This window comes from Lissotriton vulgaris, unplaced genomic scaffold (genome assembly GCF_964263255.1).
Source record: "Lissotriton vulgaris unplaced genomic scaffold, aLisVul1.2 SCAFFOLD_997, whole genome shotgun sequence".
Taxonomy (NCBI): Eukaryota; Metazoa; Chordata; class Amphibia; order Caudata; family Salamandridae; genus Lissotriton; species Lissotriton vulgaris.
In genome coordinates this window covers 1-16,776 of record NW_028246765.1, presented here as the reverse complement: position 1 = coordinate 16,776, position 16,776 = coordinate 1, and positions in this window count along the sequence as shown.

Genomic DNA, 16,776 nt, shown 5'->3' with positions numbered 1-16,776 from the left:
AAAGATACACACACGCAAAGACATCCATACTAAGCACATACTCTCATAAACATAGATACACACAGACATCCATACTAAGTGCATACACTCATAAACAAAGATACACACACAGACATCCATACTAAGCGCATGTACTCGTAAACCCAAAGATACACACACACACACAGACATCCATACTAAGCGCATACACTCATAAACATAGATACACAAACAGACATCCATACTAAGCGCTTGCACTCATAAACACAAAAATATGCACACAGACATCCATACTAAGCGCATACACTCATAAATATAGATATACACACAGACATCCATACTAAGCGCATACACTCATAAACATAGATACACAAACAGACATCCATACTAAGCGCTTGCACTCATAAACACAAAAATATGCACACAGACATCCATACTAAGCGCATACGCTCATAAATATAGATATACACACAGACATCCATACTAAGCGCATACACTCATAAACATAGATACACACACAGACATCCATACTAAGCGCTTGCACTCATAAACACAAAAATATGCACACAGACATCCATACTAAGCGCATACACTCATAAATATAGATATACACACAGACATCCATACTAAGTGCATACACTCATAAACATAGATATACACACAGACATCCATACTAAGCGCATGTACTCATAAACCCAAAGATACACACACACACAGACATCCATACTAAGCGCATACACTCATAAACATAGATACACACACAGACATCCATACTAAGCACATGTACTCATAAACATAGATACACACACAGACATCCATACTAAGCGCATACACTCATAAACATAGATATACACACAGACATCCATACTAAGCGCATACACTCATAAACATAGATACACACACAGACATCCATACTAAGCGCATGTACTCATAAACCCAAAGATACACACACACACACACACATCCATACTAAGCGCATACACTCATAAACATAGATACACACACAGACATCCATACTAAGCGCATACACTCATAAACATAGATATACACACAGACATCCATACTAAGTGCATGTACTCATAAACCCAAAGATACACACACACACAGACATCCATACTAAGCGCATGCACTCATAAACACAAAGATACACACAGACATCCATACTAAGCGCATACACTCATAAACATAGATACACACACAGACATCCATACTAAGCGCATACACTCATAAATATAGATACACACACAGACATCCATACTAAGTGCATGTACTCATAAACCCAAAGATACACACACAGACATCCATACTAAGCGCATACACTCATAAACATAGATACACACACAGACATCCATACTAAGCGCATGTACTCATAAACCCAAAGATACACACACACACATAGACATCCATACTAAGCGCATACACTCATAAAACATAGATACACACACAGACATCCATACTAAGCGCATACACTCATAAATATAGATACACACACAGACATCCATACTAAGTGCATGTACTCATAAACCCAAAGATACACACACACTTGCAGATCTTGAGGGAGCGTTAAGCATTTAACTTACAGAAGGAAAGAGATACGGAATGCATCCCTGGGGATGAAAGTAATGCTGGCTTCTCTCCGGGCCCTCTTTTATTATTTGTTATCCTTAATGTTTAATGAAATAAGTATTTACTGCTTTATGGATGCTTCAAACGGGAAGCACCATGCTCCCCAGCATTCTCTTGCACAAACCAAGCTCATGTCCCCTTCAGCCACTTCTGCTAGTCCCAGTTTTAACACACACTGGCAAAGGCAATCAGTCTGGCTTGATTGTGCGAACGTACACAAACAAAGGGATGCACAGATACAAACAGGCTATTAGCATCAGGCCCTGTTCAACTGCTTCTCTGTGGTTCCCATGCCTCAGCCACAATTCACTCACATGCAGAGTGCAGCTAATAGTGGACACTGGAGAGAGATAAGGGCAAGTAACACCGCATTGCATCTCATATCTCTACCAACTTTTTACTCCCACAAGCTTGCAGAGCTGCTGTGTTTTACTCCCACAGTTACAGTGCTGCTGTTTTAAACCTACATGTTGCAATGCTGCTGGGATTTACTCCCACATGCTTGCTGTGCCACTGTGGTTTACTCCAACATGCTTGCAGGGCTGCTGTGTTTAATTCTCACTTGCTTGCCATGCTGCTGTGTTTAATTCTCACATGCTTGCCATGCTGCTGTGTTTTATTTCCACACGCTTGCCATGCTGCTGTGTTTTATTCTCACATGCTTGCCATGCTGCTGTGTTTTATTCTCACATGCTTGCCATGCTGCTATGTTTAATTCTCACATGCTTGCCATGCTGCTGTGTTTTATTCCCACACGCTTGCCATGCTGCTGTGTTTAATTCTCACATGCTTGCCATGCTGCTGTGTTTAATTCTCACATGCTTGCCTTTCTGCTGTGTTTTATTCCCACACGCTTGCCATGCTGCGGTGTTTTATTCCCACATGCTTGCCATGCTTCTGTGTTTTATTCCCACACGCCTGCCATGCTGCTGTGTTTTATTCCCACATGCTTGCCGTGCTGCCGTTTTACACCCACATGTTGCAGTGCTGCTTAGATGTAATCCCACATGCTTGGTGTGCCGCTGTGGTTTACTCCAACATGCTTGCAGTGCCACTGTGGTTTACTCCAACATGCTTGCAGTGCCACTGTGGTTTACTCCAACATGCTTGCAGTGCCACTGTGGTTTACTCCCATATGCGTGCAATGCTGCTGTGTTTTATTCCCACAGGTTTGCAATGCTGCTGTGTTTTACTCCCACAATCTTGTGGTGCGGCTGTGTTTTACACCCACATGCTTACAGTGCTAAAGCCATGCAGCTCCACAATCCTGCAATAAAAAAGGGCACCCACAAAGGAGGCACAGAGACACATCACAAGTAGTCTGGGTGCTTTTGTGCAAGTTGCTGTTGCATTCAATAACACATTAAGACCCTGTAGAAGCAGCACAGACAGAACCCCACAGTGCAGCAGTGTCAGCCCCAACTCTGCTGGGAGGTTTATAAGCCAAAATTGAAGAGACTAGTTATACGCAGTGGCCAGGCAAGTGGGTGCCCTCCTTAATGTTCTGGGATAGTTTAGTCATTTATGCAATGAAGCTGGTGCTCAAGGGCAAGGGTTGGCTACCTGTCCACCACAAAATGATCTACAAGAGGTACAACAATGTACAACAGCAATCCTAAGTACTCAAAATACCAAAATATATCAATGTCCAAATTGATTTCTTGTTTGTTCCGGTTTCCTTTTTATTTGTTACAGGTCTCGCCCTGGAATTCGCATCCGAAGGATGCGTCCAGGGTCGGAGACTTATAGCGAGCTGACACGGGGGAATGACGGACAAAAATCTGTCACGCGCTTCTCCCCGGCTGGATTCAGCTGCTTGCACGCGCACCAACATTCACGCATGCGCACATCACAGCCACACGCATACACAGCACTCACGCATGCGCACATACACACGCGCTGCTTACTTTCACTTTGCAACCCCCCCCCCACCAGTCATCGGATTTTTTTACACACACACGCATGCATGCATACATACACGCACACAGACACACGCGCAGGCACACACGCACACACAGGCACACAGACAGACACACACGCGCGCGCGCGCGCGCACATGTCCCCTCCCCCCCTCACACCCCACTCACCGAGTTCTTTTAGTGTGTCCCTCTCTCCTTCCCTCTCTCCTTCGGCAGGCAGCGGGTCATCCTAGTAGCAGGCGGGGCTCTCCACGAGCACAGGAGCCCCGCTAGCTGACACGCAAATCTTCCGGCAATCTTCCGGCTGACGGGCACAGGAGCGCGGGGTAGGCTCCCGTCTGCTTCCTGTCTTTTTGCGGCCCCGCCCCCGTCCCAACACAGGTTGCCTGGCTTCCTGTTCGAGCCGGGCTGCGGCGGTGAGTTTTTGCATGTTCTACAACTTTAAATTGTATGTCTATATAGTCAATTAAAATGATAAATAAGTCCACAAAGCTAAGTAGTCACATATATAGGCTTCTAATGTATAAACGGTCTTGACTTGTTTATGCCATGATGCGATGCCCACTCATTGGTCGCCACCCAGCTGGATGAGACAGCGTAACCGCCATTGGCTGAAGAAAACTGTAAAACGCAAGGCGATTGGTTACTATGGTTCAGCTGATGTTTTGGAAGTTAGACTTAAAGCTCGTACAGCCCTTCCTTCTGCAGAGCGCTACTACTGGCTGGTGTGGCGCTAAGTAAAAGAAACTGCAGTAAAACACCTCGCAGCGCCGCGGTTAGACATGTAAGCGGTGGTGTGATATCCAAATCTTATTTGTTTGCCACTAGATGATCGTGAGGAAATCTCCTTCTCTTATTCTGCCTCCCTTTTCCTCCGGCCACAACCGGTGTCACGTGGATGCAGACTGAAACCTAGTATCCGTAGCATCATAAGTGTATGCTTAAGGCTTGGGAACCGGAAGGCAGATTGGGGTGGACTCCGGGGCCGGCCACCTCGGGGAGAGGATGGAGCCGCTGCAGAGGAATGGTTACCAGGGGCACGGCCGGTACGTGCTGGCAGTGGACGTGGGCAGCACCGTCCTCAAATGTCACGTCTACGACAAGGCGGCGGCGGTCAGGGGAGCCGGCAGCAAGAAGGTGACTGTGGGGAAAGAAAGGGGGTTGTGGGAGAGAAGGAGGGGTGTGTCGGCTGGGAGTGCATGAAAAGACCCGGGCTGTAATAAACAGACAGTGGGACAATGCAGGCTTGCAAGAAGAGGCAGAGAAGGGAATGCAAGAGCGGAGGTTATGCAGAGCTGTCAAGTTTCCTAAGTCTATGCTTCAGTGGGTCACCCGGCCCAAGTTTTTCCTTTGCTTTTTGGGACTTAAAATAGTTCTTTTTATGGAGGGGTAAACCGGACTGCAAGTAGTGGGTCACCCGGCCCAAGTTTTTCCTTTGCTTTTTGGGACTTAAAATAGTTCTTTTTATGGAGAGGTAAACCGGACTGCAAGTCCCAGCATGCAAAGGAAATCCTTGAATTGATGACTTACTCACGACCATGGGGAACTCAAGAACTCTGTCTGTGATACATTTCAACTCACCCTCATTTTGGGGAGTGTCCCACACACCTTAGACTCATCCTCACCTTCCAAACGAGCAATGCCTTCCTTGGACTTCAACAGGGTCACAGAGGAACCTCCTCGCCTTCCAAAAATGCTTCAATTGAGTTCAATAGGCTCCCCCTCAAAGGACCCCCAATTTACACACACTTAGGATACGCAAAAGCTTAGGGGTGCGGTGCTTTGCCTAAGAATGGTCTGAGACAGAAGCATGTGGGAACGGGCTGCATAAGAGAATGCTTTGTAATGCATTAAAGAGACGAGTGCAGTGCAGAATATCCACTGTAGCACTTGCTCAGTGTGCCATGCAGTGTCCTCGAGAGAGAGAAAACTAAATAAATACAAATATATATTATATATATATATATATAATCAAGTAGTCAGTGCTATGTAGGTTCTGCAGCTGTTGGAACATTGAGGCATAACGCATACTCCGTGCACTATGATTACTGATAACTGAAGTGTAAAAGTGCACTGGTCCTTTATCACGTAGCAGTGTGAAGTGCAATTGCTGAACTTGGCACACAGCTTAAAAGGTGGTAGATACATAATTAGGTTATGGAGACGTGGCATGCCTATGGTATTTTTTAAACGAGCAATCTTTCTCTATGCATTTTCTGGTTATGTGTCATGAATTATGTGGCAAGTGATACATTATTTATTTATTTATTTATTTATTTATTTATATATATATATATATATTTTTTTTTTATATATATTTTTTTTTTCCCCCTTTAGGTATTTTTTTTTTTTTTTTTTGGTATTCTTTTTTCCTTTTTACCCCTATTTGTCCTTTCTATTCCCATCTTTTTTTTATAATTTTTTTATTTAAACTCTGATTACAGAAAGCTCACGAAAATGTCATCCCCTTTCCGGGTGGGTTGCGTGTTCACTAATCTCAGCAAGTAGCTCGTCTGCCTCCAGGGGGGACTTAGCATTGTACATTTTATTATTGTACATTATCCTTAGAAAGGCAGGAAATCTTAATTGCACTGTGGCTCCCAGGCTTCTGAACTTCTCCATCCGTTGACCCAATTCCCACTGTCTATCCAACGTTGTTCTGGAGAGATCCGATCTCACTTCGAAAGAAAAATCGGATGCTTTCACAGACTTGACTTTCAATGCTGCGGTCAAGATCCTCTCTTTCATGGAATATGTTAAGAAGTTTACTAAGATCTTCCTAGGCTTGTCTCTGCCCTGTTTAATGCGGAAAGGGTCCCGATGTACCCTCTGAATATCTAGCTCAATCTCGGTCAAAGGTTCGTCCAAACTCAGTGACTCTTTTAGTAGAGCTGCGACAAACTTTTTTAGATCTCCTCCTTCCTTTCCCTCCGGTATTTTCAGAAGTCTTAGGTTGTTCCTTCTGGAAAAATTTTCTAGAGACTCTACCCTCTCTTTGACTGAGTTCCCTTCTCGTCGTAGAGACTGGATCTTCCCTTCTGCGGCCTCCAATTTAGCCTTTAGCTCATCAACGCAGCTCTCTAGACCCCCGGTTCTAAGTGTAAGACCATCTACTTTAGATTCCAGATTTTCACACATTGTGCGGATCTCTGATTGGGTGTGTCTGGACTCTTCAAATGATCTCTTTGACTCTTCAAACCCATTTCTGATCTCTTCTCTCATACTGAGAAGTATGGCTTGAATAGTATCGTCACTGCCGGAGTTTTCACTTTCTCCACTGTCTTGTTCCAGCCCTATATTCTCACTCACTGTTCCTGAGATCATTACTTGCTGTTCAGGCAAAGAGACTGCATTAATATCACCCTCTGCTGGGTCTCCCATCCCTGTGCCGCAAGTTCGCGCACCAAGCTCTACTGCTTCACCTTCTTTCTCTTTCAACTGGGGTGTGGAAGTGTCACTTGCTGATGGAGGAGCGAATAAGGTAGAGTGTGGGTTTTGGGACTCTTGATTTATATTTAAGACCTGAGGAAGAACCTTAAAATATGACTTCAACGAAGGTGTAATTCGGGAGGTTTTACTAGCTTTTGTTATAGGTCGCCCCTTACTCAAGCTAGCCTTGTGTGGCAGCTCCTTCGGAGCAGTATACCGCAGCTGGCGTTCTTTTCCCCTTTCTGATGACCTTAACTCAGGAGGTTGAAAAATCTCGCCTGTTAACTCCCGCTCAAGTTCAGACCCAGGCTCTATGGAGGGCTGCTCTCCTAGGGCTCCCTCTGCAGCTAGTATTTGCCCAGTATCATTGGAGTCTATAGGGACAGTTAATTCTTTGTCCTTATTGCAGCCCTTTCCTTTCCCCTTAGCCTTCCGCTTCCCCAGGGTTCTCTCAGTAGTTAGGTACAGAGATTGTGCCTTAAATCTAAAAAGACCTGGTGAAGGGTCCAAGTTTTGTGGGGAGTGACAACCCCTTGTAGCTATGGACTTCTGGATTTCAACAGGCTCAGCTTCCCCCCCAAAAGGGTTTAACCAACTTGCCTGCTCCCTCTGTTGACCCCCCTTGCTTTTGCAGAATCCAGTTGTTGCCAGCTTTTTTGATGAAGCGCTGAACACAGCAACTCTTCTGCTTCTTCGAAGCTCCACAGCTGCGTTGCTCCAGCGATGGAGTGCAGGAAGGAAAACCTGATCCAGACACATTGACTGTATTCCTCCCTTTAACTAGAATGCAGACAGTGTTTGCTGATATTCACTGTTCAGCCTTTGCAGCTCTACAAAAAACGGCTGCTCATTTCTGTTAGCCTGCTACGAGGTGTTGGTGTCTCTAATATGTAGCGCTAGTTCAGCTTTTGCAGCTCTACAAAAAAAAACGAAAAAAAAAAAACGGCTGCTCGTTTCTGTTAGCCTGCTACGAGGTGTTATTGTCTCTAATATGTAATGCTAATTCAATCAAGTGCAATGCGGGCTAGCGGAGCTCCGCCAGCCCGCCTGCTGCCCCTGCTGCTCTCCTCTCCCCTCCTCTCTCCTCCTCGCCGGAGATCCAAATCCGCTGCAGTCCGCAGCCCAGCGCCGTCTATACCGATCTCCGCCGCTCACCTCGTCTCGCCTCGTCTCGCCCGCTGCTGCCCCTGCTCTCCTCTCCCCTCCTCTCTCCTCCTCCCCGGAGATCCAAATCTGCTGCAGTCCGCAGCCCAGCGCCGTCTATACCGATCTCCGCAGCTCACCTCGTCTCGCCCACTGCTCGGCTCGGCTCTCCTCCCCCCTCCTCTCCGGAGATCCGAGTCCGCTGCAGTCTGCAGTCTGCGGTTCAGCGCCTTCAGCCAAACGCCAAAACACTGCAGCTGCTACGCCTCACCTCGACTTGACTCCCGTAGCCGCTTCCGTTCCACCTTCAACCTTCTGGCGCGAGAATCACCACTCACGCCATGCAGATTATTACAACGACCGTCTCCGCTACCTCTCAGCTACCTCTGGGCATGTCTGTGGGAACTGTGAGAGATGAGCGCACCGCCCTAGCTAGCGGCCGCCATGTTTTCCCTCGTCTTCCTCTATGGTCAGAGGAGGTGTCATGTTCCCGTTCTGCCCCTGTCTCAGTGATACATTATGTGGCAAGCGATGAATTATGTGGCAAGTGATACATTATGTGGCAAGTGATAAATTATTTTGCTAGTGATAAATTATGTGGCAAGTGATAAATTATGTGTCACAAATTATGTGGCAAGTGATACATTATGTGGCAAGCGATGAATTATGTGGCAAGTGATACATTATGTGGCAAGCGATGAATTATGTGGCAAGTGATACATTATGTGGCAAGCGATGAATTATGTGGCAAGTGATACATTATGTGGCAAGCGATGAATTATGTGGCAAGTGATACATTATGTGGCAAGCGATGAATTATGTGGCAAGTGATACATTATGTGGCAAGTGATAAATTATGTGTCATGAATTATGTGGCAAGTGATAAATTATGTGGCAAGCGATGAATTATGTGGCAAGTGATACATTATTTGGCAAGTGATGAATTATGTGGAGGGGAGGGGCTATAATCATGCAGAAGACGCCATTTTGCTGCTGCATAAGTCATAGGTGGGCTGCATCATTATATGTCAATATGCAACATATTTTATATGTCCCTTTTTATAAAAACAAAATGTAACTACTGCAAAAACAAATTCTTTTATGCAAACAAATTTAAATACTGCATAAATAATTTTAACAACAAATACTTTATATGTAGCTTTTTATGTACATAAGAAAACTATAGCATAAAGCAAAAAACATTGCCATTTACAATAATAATAGCTCAAACTTAAATAATGCGAGACCTATTGCATTACATCAGCTCCACGAAAAGTAGCCGCAGAAGGCTCAGTTTTTCTAAACAGCCGACACGTGTTTCGCCATTGTGGCTCCTTAGCCTCCGACTTCCTCAGGGCTTTAAGTAAAGATCTTACATATCAGAAGCTAGTAAAGTCTCATGGTTTCAGTCCCATCGCCCACCTTTAGGTGTGGGTGAAACATATTGTACCATGCAGTACCCAGATTCCAGTGAAACATAAAACCATGCAACAAGCGTGTACCCACTGACATAGTGCTACTGTGTCAAGCTATACAATAGGTGAAGTTGAAAACATGCCAATGGTAATGCGAAGTGTCAATCCTCCAAGCGGTGTGGTCATGCTGGACAAACCTCAACCATACTGCGAAACACTGGGTGTCACACAAACCATATAATCAAATTATGAACCTTAAGCGTTACTCCAAGTGGGCACCATCTCCCCTTTAGCGGTTCAAAGGTAAGTATTTCTCTGGTATGAGGTGGGGTAAGGCAAACCAGTCCTGTGTAAAATGGTAAGTAAAAAAATAAGTACATCCATCACTCACAATACATAGATACATACACGTACTAAATGCGCAAAAAAATATAAAAACCCAATCCTCAGCTCTCATTCTAAATCTAAGCATAGTCCAAATGGGAACAAAAGGCCACAAAGCTCGTATATGCCTTATAACGTCACAGAAGATGTAAAACAGCCGACTTGGCTCATTCCTTTGAGAGAATGCATCAACTAAAGTTAAAAACACACGATAAGGGGCTTAAGAAGTTTACTCAAATGTTAAGAAAACAACTGTGTTAATAAAAAAGTAAAATAGAAATGATCCCACAAGTATATATTGTGACACAATACACTATCCAAACATCATCACAGCCTACTTATATTTGTAACACCACAGAGTGTTCCATGTGAGATTCTGGCCAGGTAGTCCAGCGGTATGTGAGTCTCCCATGTATAGATCGGGAAAAACACTGGATTTAACTTAGTAAACTTGTCGGCTATCGAAACAATCTTATATCAAAAAAACGGCTCTATCCATGCATCTAATATCCCATAGTACAATATTTAGTGGGTTTGTGACATGTCACACACAGGATATCTTACGATAAGATCTAACAGGATATAAAAAATCTAGAGAAACAAAGAAAAGGCAACCGAAAGTAATGCTCTCGTGTCGTGCGACCGGCATGCCGACAACTACTCGACAATCTCAAAACATGTTTCTTAACCCCTTAAGTGCACCCGTCGGCCAACGGCCGTCGCAAGCATTACCTCGGTAGTACTGCGCACGTCCCTTGGGCAAAGCGTCCCCGCCCGCGCAATAGAATGCCCGCACTGCGGCAGAAGTGCCGCAGCCGTGAACAAATTAATATCCCCTGTATTCAAAAGCATCGTAATGGGTCACGTAACTAGTGATGTTCAAAAATACGTACTTGTTTAGCATATCAAAAAGTAAAAATACAACATCAAGCACCTGATTTAGATTTTGGCGGATGGATTACTCTGTCACCTCCTATGGGATTTATATTTCGGCGGATGGGATATCAACTCAAGCGGGGGAAACCAATAAAAGTCAATTAAAAGCTCTAATGGAGTAGCAGGGCGTGGCTAAGGGGTCTGGGTAAAATGCTGCTGGCTAAACTTTTTTTTATGGGGCTTGCTATCTCCGACCCTTCATTAAAGGACGTGGAGCAGACTGGGCAGGGCTTCATCTCCTTGAATAGATGGGCAGAGTGACCTCTCCTGGAGCAGATGGGGGCGGGCCTACTTCTCCTGGAGCAGATGTGGGCGGGGCTCCCTCTCCTGGGGCAGACGGGGCAGGGCTCCCTCGCCTGGGGCAGACGGGGCGGGGCTCCCTCGCCTGGGGCAGGCGGAGCGGAGCTCCCTCGCCTGGAGCAGGCGGAGCGGAGCTCCCTCGCCTGGGGCAGGCAGGGCGGGGCTCCCTCACCTAAAGGCGGGGCTCCCTCGCCTGGGGCAGGCGGGGCAGGGCGGGGCTCCCTCGCCTGGGGCAGGCGGGGCGGTGCTCCCTCACCTGGGGCAGGCAAGGCGGGCTCCCTCGCCTGGGGCAGGTGGGGCGGGGCGGGGCTCCCTCGCCTGAGGCATGCGGGGCGGGGCTCCCTCGCCTGGAGCAGACGGGGCGGGGCTCCCTCGCCTGGAGCAGACGGGGCGGGGCTCCCTCGCCTGCAGCAGACGGGGCGGGGCTCCCTCGCCTGGAGCAGACGGGGCGGGGCTCCCTCGCCTGGAGCAGACGGGGCGGGGCTCCCTCGCCTGGAGCAGACGGGGCGGGGCTCCCTCGCCTGGCGCAGACGGGGCGGGCTCCCTCGCCTGGCGCAGGCGGGGCGGGGCTCCCTCTCCTGGAGCAGACGGGGCTCCCTCTACTCGAATAGATGAGGTGGAGTGACCTCTTGATGAGCAGACGGAGCAGTACTCCCTCTCCTGGAGCAGACGGGGGCCCCCTCTCCAGGATCAGGGAAGGCACTCATGCAAGCATACATCGAGGGCCGGCCTGTTTATTACTGTCCCTCTTTAAATGGGGGGTTTAATCAGACTTGGCTCTCATGGGCTTCTATTTTTCATTCCATATTCTTCAAGTTACATTAGTTGTTTTTCACCTTCAGTTTGAGCACATGGTGCAATAAGAGGTCCTTGAGGAAAGCGCATGTGGAACAAATAAAGAGATGGCAAATAGAGGTAGCTAAGGTGGACAGTGTTGAGTGGCTTTTTCCATTCACTAGAAGCAGTACCGCTTCTAGGGCTGCCCCAGTCACCGCACCTCAGAACAGTTCATCATACCGGTTATGTCTGACAGAGAGCTGAAGCTGTCTCCAGGCCACACCTAACTAGCAGTAAATGATGTACTCACTGGAGAAGTGTGGCTCAGGGGTTAGAGGCGGCAGACCCGGAAGCTGAGATCGGCCCTGGACCAGGGTTCAATTCCCCGCCTCGGCGGGTCTTGGGCTAAAAAATTCCACGGACTCGATAATTCTCACTCCGGTGCCTTCTCGACTCACGGGTTCACACTCTGCGACTCTGGGCAATAGCTTGCTTAATCTCCACAACGGCCCCTCACGGCGGGATGGCTGGCTTTCACCTTGTGGATACCCTGCCGGGGTTATCTCACAGGGGAATACCAGGACGGGTTCCCTAAGCAAGCGCCGGGAAACCCACTGCGGGTAGCTGTGCGCTATATAAGCTCAAATACATTTACTTTTACATTTACATCTATCAAGGTAAGCCTTGAGGACAGTGCGCCCAGCCTGCTTGGAATGAACCCACTGCAATGAAGTGGCATCATGCCAGGCACAGGCACAGGGACTGTGAGAGCACTTGAGCCCACAATTGCTATCTGTACACTTATCAAAACATGCCCGTGGTTCATAGCTGCCACCTTGAGATGTTCCCACAAGGTCTGCCTTTTGGCAAACAGATGAAGGGAGCTGCATTTAATATTAACTCTATCTCTGAAACTCGTCTCCGCTGCTTTCAGGACAGGTATGGGAGAGAGGGATGGGTAAGAAAGAGAACGCGAGGCCCATTTGCCTCTGTGCACCCAGGATCTGGGACAGCACCCCTGTATCCATGAGGGCTGCTCCAACTTAGGAAAGTGTGACTCCTCTTTAAAGAACACTACATCGCGAGGCAGTAATATTCCACTTCTGCTCCCAGGGCACACACCCCTGTCCTGTCACTCAGTGGTTTTAGTGCTCGCCTCTGACCCTGTGCAGCACCCCCCTTCACTTTGGCCAGGTGTGTGCTGTATAAATACCACATATATGTATATTGGAGAATTTAAAGAAGACCGAACATTTAGTGCAGCAAACTAGACTCATGCCATTCGTGACACCTTCTATCAGCTGTTGCTTTGAATCTTTGCGGAGTGTGCCTCCCACCACAAGATCGCCTCACAGCGCTAAGGAAATGTGCCTTGCTGATCTGCAGACCTCACGCCTGCCTCGTACTCCAGGGTGGGTCTTCTGGCCTGTCTGGACCTATATGTGCCACCAAGCAACCTGTTGTTGTTTACACAACCAGGCAGAACTGGGTGTAGGTATCCCGTCTCTCCATTTATAGATTGCATGTAGGGCCGTACTCCATGTTCTACTGGTATCTAAGGTGCAGACTTTCTTTCCATAAATCTCTGTTCCTGTTTTGTGTTGGTGGGACCACCTCACTTCCAGGAAAGATTACAAGTAAGATGTAGTGGCCTGTGCGTGGAAAGCCCAAGGCTGTGTATGTGGTTTCTGGTCCCACGGAGAGAGCTACTGACCCCCTAGATGGTCCTGGTGCCGAGTTGCATAGAAGGTTGTGCACTAAACACAGTCACGTTCCATCCAACATTTCTAATACCCAGCACAAGCTGCAAGTGCCAGGCATGAAACAGGCAGGATGCAAATAAAACTTTCCAGGGCTGCAGCAACTGCATTAAAAGGGAGTTTTCATTCCTACCCCTGGTAAGAATTCACCTTCATTTGCAGCTCAGACAGAGGATCATTAATGGAGGGACGCCCTCAGCCATGAGCGCTGGGCTGTTTGTTTGAGTGAGGGCCCTGGAGCACGGAGGATCATTCAGGAAGGGACTCCCTCGGCCATGAGCGCTGGGCTGTATGTTTGAGTGAGGGCCCTGGAGCATGGAGGATCATTCAGGGAGGGACTCCCTCGGCCAGGAGGCGCTGGGCTGTGTGTTTGAATGAGAGCCCTGGAGCACAGAGGATCATTCAGAGTGGGACTCCCTCAGCCATGAGGCGTTGGGCTGTATGTTTGAGTGAGGGCCCTGGAGCACGGAGGATCATTCAGGGAGGGACTCCCTCGGCCATGAGCGCTGGGCTGTATGTTTGAGTGAGGGCCCTGGAGCACGGAGGATCATTCAGGGAGGGACTCCCTTGGCCAGGAGGCGCTGGGCTGTGTGTTTGAATGAGAGCCCTGGAGCACAGAGGATCATTCAGGGTGGGACTCCCTCGGTCAGGAGGGGCTGCGCTGTGTGTTTGAATGAGGGCCCTGGAGCACGGAGGATCATTCAGGGTGGGACTCCCTCTGCCATGAGGCGCTAGGCTGTGTGTTTGAATGAGGGCCCTGGAGCACGGAGGATCATTCAGGGTGGGACTCCCTCTGCCATGAGGTGCTGGGCTGTGTGTTTGAATGAGGGCCCTGGAGCACGGAGGATCATTCAGGGAGGGACTCCCTCGGCCAGGAAGCGCTGGGCTGTGTGTTTGAATGAGAGCCCTGGAGCACGGAGGATCATTCAGGGTGGGACTCCCTCAGCCATGAGGCGCTGGGCTGTGTGTTTGAATGAGGGCCCTGGAGCACGGAGGATCATTAATAGAGGGACTCCTCGGCCAGGAGGCGCTGGGCTGTGTGTTTGAATGAGGGCCCTGGAGCACGGAGGATCATTCAGGGTGGGACTCCCTCAGCCATGAGGCGCTGGGCTTTGTGTTTGAATGAGGGCCCTGGAGCACGGAGGATCATTAATGGAGGGACTCCCTCAGCCATGAGGTGCTGGGCTGTATGTTTGAGTGAGGGCCCTGGAGCATGGAGGATCATTCAGGGAGGGACTCCCTCAGCCATGAGGTGCTGGGCTGTATGTTTGAGTGAGGGCCCTGGAGCACGGAGGATCATTAATGGAGGGACTCCCTCGGCCAGGAGGCGCTGGGCTGTATGTTTGAGTGAGGGCCCTGGAGCACGGAGGATCATTAATGGAGGGACTCCCTCGGCCAGGAGGCGCTGGGCTGTGTGTTTGAATGAGGGCCCTTGAGCAAGGAGGATCATTAATGGAGGGACTCCCTCAGCCATGACGTGCTGGGCTGTGTGTTTGAATGAGGGCCCTGGAGCACGGAGGATCATTAATGGAGGGACTCCCTCGGGCAGGAGGCGCTGGGCTGTGTGTTTGAATGAGGGCCCTGGAACACGGAGGATCATTCAGGGTGGGACTCCCTCAGCCATGAGGCGCTGGGCTGTGTGTTTGAATGAGGGCCCTGGAGCACGGAGGATCATTAATGGAGGGACTCTGTCAGCCATGAGGCGCTGGGCTGTGTGTTTGAATGAGGGCCCTGGAGCATGGAGGATCATTCAGGGAGGGACTCCCTCAGCCACGAGGCGCTGGGCTGTGTGTTTGAATGAGGGCCCTGGAGCACGGAGGATCATTAATGGAGGGACTCCCTCGGCCGCGAGGCGCTGGGCTGTATGTTTGAGTGAGGGCCCTGGAGCACGGAGGATCATTCAGGGTGGGACTCCCTCAGCCATGAGGCGCTGGGCTGTATGTTTGAGTGAGGGCCCTGGAGCAAGGAGGATCATTAATGGAGGGACTCCCTCGGCCACGAGGCGCTGGGCTGTATGTTTGAGTGAGGGCCCTGGAACACGGAGGATCATTAATGGAGGGACTCTGACAGCTATGAGGCACTGGGCTGTGTGTTTGAATGAGGGCCCTGGAGTCGAGGCGCTTTCTTTCTTGGCACTTCTGAGTCTGCCAGGGTAAGTCATTCTAGCAGAGAGAATGGCCAGAGAGCCAGGGTCAGTACCAAGAGGTGTTCACCTGAGCTGGGAGCCTGACTCCCAAGCACAGGGTAGGTGAATACCACAGGTGTAATATAATCAGTCACCTGGAACAGACACCGGCTTCAAGGTGAGGCTCGTCACAACATTCGGAACATGCAGGAACAGGGTGTGCCTGGAACTCTGCCTGGGAGCTGTGGGGCTGCCTCTCCCTCACTGTGTGCCCTGAGGCATATTTCACAAGCCATGCGTCCATATTTACAGTATGAAAGATCTCGAGTCCTGGCCTGTGTGAGGAGATGTCCTCGCATGTCTGGGCTAGAAATGCCCCCAATACATGAAAGATCACAAGGCCTAAGTGCAGGGGGCCAGGGTAAGGAGTATGGGAAGGGAAGGTTTGGACCACTCAAGATCAGTCCACACAGTCACCATCAATCCACCCATGCCCTCAGTCATTCTTCATCTGTGACCTCATTTACTGGCCCTTCCACCGATGCAGCTATTCACCAGACACTGGATCATCCATTAATCACCCACTCGCCCACACACACACACACTCTCCTGTCTCTCTCTCTCTCTCTCTCCCCCTTTCTCTCTTTCTCTCTCTCTCCTTTCTTTCTCTTTGCTTCTGCTCTCCTCCCTCTCTACTCTGTCTCCTCTCTCTCCTGTCTCTCTCCCTCTTTCTCTCCCTCTCCCTCTCTCTTTCTCTCTTTCTTTCTCTCTGTCTCCCTCTTTCCCTTTCTTTCTGTCTTTCTCTCTCTCTCTCTCTTTCTCTCTTTTTCTCTCTCTTTCTCTCTCCTCTCTCTCTCTCTCTCTCTCTCTCTCCATCTCTCTCTCTCCCCCTCTCTTTCTCTCTCTCCTCTCTCTCTCTCTCTCTCTCTCTCTCTCTCTCTCCTCTCTCTCTTTCTCTTTCCCTCTCTCCTCTCTCTCTCTCC